We start from the raw sequence: 4,315 nt of genomic DNA, 5'->3' as shown, positions 1-4,315 counted from the left end.
GGATGTGAAATAGGTGCCTGAGATAGTTGCTATTTTGACAACAATTCAAATTTAACCAACGAGTTTCAATTACGTATCTGTAAACTAAAGCCAATCGATTTCGAATTTATTAATCTGCCAACATCGAACCAATGAGATAATCCGATTTTTTGGTATAAGAAAAGTAGGCATTTTGAACGTCAGCCAGAGTCATTGCCATCAAGGGTGAACTATAAGAGGAAAAGAAAAACCAAAAACACAAAGACAGATTGCGTAATGAAGGGGAATGACTCTGGCAATTTGTGCAGCTAACACCAAGCAATTATTAGCTTGAAAGCTGCTGGGTTGCGCTGTTGGATCTTATCATTACCACGATCGCATGTGCCCCACACGCTGACAATTGATAACTCGGTCGAATCTCAGTTCATCTGCTGTTGAAACTCTCATTGTTACCCCTTTGATATCATTAGAGGGGACTTTAATGAAAAGGCTGGCGATTTTAGTCGAAGGAAAAATTGTAGTTCTGAGGAACGATGTTTTAATTGAATATCAAAAGCGACTGTAAAAATTCAGGAGACTGAAGAAGGGCTCATACCCGAAACTTCGATTCTCCTGCTCCTTGGATGCTGCCTGACCTGCTGCGCTTTTCCAGCAACACATTTTCATCTCTGATCACCAGCATCAGCAGTCTTCACTTTCTCCTCGAAAACTGGTTGAAAGATCAACGTCTGTGGCATTAATGGAAACGTAGTGAGTGAGGTGCCATTCTGGGTTGGTGGCAGAGAATCAAGACGAGTTGTGAGCAGGTAATCTCTGGTCCATATTAGTAAAGGCTCCAACATGATGATTGATTTCACAGCCACAGGGATTAAAATGGATTGAGTGGTTTCAAGATCCCGATGATGGGATGGGACACGTTTACCCATCAAGAGAGACAGGAGCAGCACTGACAGAATGGTGCCGATGTGCACGTTAGATTATGGAATGCCTCAGTGAAATGGGAGGAGCGATGTAAAGGAGGGTTAGTGACCATCGAAGGGAGGAAAATCTCTGAAAATGCGTGGGTGTGAATTCTGATTTATGAAATGGAGAATTGTGATATTCCACATAAGTAACCAATGTTGCGGAATATCATATTATCTCGTGCTCCCAGGGCTAAACTAAGAGAGACTGAGTGGCGCAGCAGCGAAGATCAAACTGGAAATGGGCATGACAATGAACCCGCTGTGACGGTATAAAGGTGCATGATATGCCGGGGCTGGGACTCCAACCTCACCTGTAGTACCTTCCATTGACATGGAGCAAGGAGAATTGTGATATCAAATTGGGACCTCCATCTCATATGAAGCAGCTTATGTTGGAATAAACCAGGGGGCATTGTGGCAGAAGGCTGGAAGTTCCAACCTCTCCTGGAGCAGATTGTATTGATAAGGAGCAAGGAGCAATGAGACATCAAGTTGGGAAAAAGAATACTCAGTATTTTAATCTGAATTAAAGTAGTATTTAGCAGGAACCATGTTTGTAGATTCAGTGAATATCTGTCCCAAGGAAATCTATCAAAAATAAGGGAAAATGTGGCAAAGATGCAGTTCGTGGAGGAGAATCTGGGCAGAAAGAAATGCAGGCAATATATTCTTTTTCTGCCTTTTATCATAAAACAGACTGCGTATTTGGTTAAATTGCAGCAAGCGATTTCCAGCTCGTGTCATGATATTAATTTTCCTGAAAACCCACGGAAGTCATTCAAGCAAATTTAGCTTCCAATAATTAACGGTGCATAACTAGCTCAAAGGGGGAGGACCGAGGGTGGTGCTGGAGGGTGTTTTTCAGACTAGAGTCCCGTGATCAGTGAAGTGCTACAAGGATCGGTGCTAGGTCCTCTACATTTTTATCATTTAATTGGAGGTGTAGTGGATAGCAAAGAGATTTACCACAGATTTGAACAGGATTAGAACCAGTTTGGCCAATCGGCTGAGAAGTGGCAGATGGAGTTTAATTCAGATAAATGTGAGGTGCTGCATTTTGGGAAAGCAAATCATAACGGGATTTCAACACTTAATGGTAATGTCCGAGAGAGTGTTGCTGAACAAAGAGACCTCGGAGTGCAGGTTCATGGAATTCTGATTTATAAAATTTATCTTGAAAGTGGAGTCGCGGTTAGATATGATAGTGAAGAAGGCATTTAGTATGCTTTCCTTTATTGGTCAGAGTATTGAATAATTGAGTACATGTGTTGGGTGGTAATGTTGCGGCTGTATAAGACATTGGTTAGGCCACTGTAGGAATATTGCGTGCATATCTGGTATCCTTCCCATCGGAAAGAAGTTACAAAACTTGAAAGGGTTCAGAAAACAATTATGAGGATTTTTCCAGAGTTAGAGGATTTGCGATATAGGGAGAGGCTTTCCAGGCTGGGGTTGTTTTCCCTGGAGCGTCGGAGGCTGAGGGCTGACTTTTTAGAGGTTTTCAAAATTATGAGGGTCAAAGATAGGGTAAATCGAAAAAGTATTTTCCCTGGGGTCCTTGAGTCGAAACGTAGAGTGCATAGTTTTAGGGTGAAAGGGGAAAGATATAAATGCGACCGACGGGGCAACGTTTTCACACAGAGAGTGATAAGTGTATGGAATTGCTGCCAGAATAAGTGGTGGAGATTAGTATAATTGCAATATTTAAGTGGCATTTGGAATGGATACAGGAATACAAAGGGTTTGGAGGAATATGGACGGGGTGATGGCAGTTGGGACTAGATTCGGTTGGGATATCTGGTCAGCATGGACGAGTAGGACCAAAGGGTCTGTTTCCATGCTGTACATCTCTCTGACTCTATGACTCTATTTGATGTTGCCATGATGATCGAGTTTATCTTGATTTCTGGAGGAAAAGCAGGAAACTAATGTTGAAATTTATATGATCACCTTCAATAGCTGAACAGACAAGAGGCTGAATGGAAGCTTCATCATGACAGATATGTTTCATTATGAATCGCGCTGAAACACAAAGTGGGGAGGATTGGACTGAAGCAGTGGTGGTGATTTTCTTTCTTGGTTAAATTTTTGAATATGACTGCTATTTCTCCTGTCCATGTTAACATCACCACTCTGAATCGTGAAAGCATGAAGAAAATGTGGGGAAAGTGGCGCAAAGTCTCACGTGCCTGACTCTAGATCAGAACATTGTAGGTTTGACTCCTCTCTCGCTCGAGGCTAACGCAGGTATTTATTACACTCACAACCTAATCTTCCTCATTGTTCTGAAGCTGAGATGAAGTTTGAGCTCCTGATATGCAGACACGAGAATCTCTTTCAGTACACGTCCCGGAGACCATCACAGTCAATGTCGCAGCGTCATCACAAGTGAGGAAGACCAAGTAGTCCCACACACTGCGAATCGGCACTTTTCAATTTCACAGAGCCAACGAACCAATCACTGCGGCTCCTCGAAATGGCAAGGAAACAAAATAAAAATCTCAGTCTCATGTTGTTTCATGGAGTGCCGAAGCACTTTCTCCTTCTTTAAGAGGCTGGGATATTGACTCTGATGTTCGTGGAGACATTGATTGATTCGAAGCATTGAAATGAATCCTATCACAGATGATACTTCGTGTGGCGATTTTATTTCCTACGGTGATGTGATTTCCTTTTGTTTTTGATGCTGATGCTGAACAAAACAGCCCTTACTGGGAATTGAACCCAGGCCGCAGTGGTAAAAGTGCCAATTTAGAACCATGACAGGACCAGGGACGAGTATGGCGGTCAGACGCACGGAGAGTGATAAGACTCAAACGTGTTGGACGCAGTCTTGGCAGAAAAAAACCGCTTGACTATACTCATTCCATTTTCCATCCCTTGCCTTGTATGCATTAGCATCATAAATACAGATTGAACACCTCTGAAAGTTGTGTTGATATCATCACAATGAGTTGCAGATTTATCCACCACCCGCACTGGTGAATAAAGTTTTTACTGCTTATCGACTGAAAACCTTCTGTCTCTTACATTTAGTCAGCGCCACTTGGCGCTTGACCAAGAGGAACCATTTCATTCAGCCGAATATGCCTTTATCTCTCATTGTTTTGCACATTTCAATCATGTTTCCTCACAATCTCCTCTTCTACGTTCTGTATTGTGTCCTTTTCCTGAGCCTGAAGTTCTAGTGATCTCCGGTACATGTCAGTAAAAATTGCTACATGAGCACTGATCTCACAACAGCAGTATGTAAATGGATCGATTGGCTTGAAGGTCCTAATTGTGGGATTGGGTCGCGTCCACCCAACAACATTGACTGCAGCTGCACAGACTGAACAATGTCAATGCGAGTGCTTGATTGTCAAATGTGT

This window comes from Chiloscyllium plagiosum, unplaced genomic scaffold (assembly GCF_037043375.1).
Source record: "Chiloscyllium plagiosum isolate Xiang-an unplaced genomic scaffold, Cpla_swu_hap1 HiC_scaffold_13, whole genome shotgun sequence".
NCBI lineage: Eukaryota > Metazoa > Chordata > Chondrichthyes > Orectolobiformes > Hemiscylliidae > Chiloscyllium > Chiloscyllium plagiosum.
Note: the sequence above shows the minus strand (reverse complement) of the source record.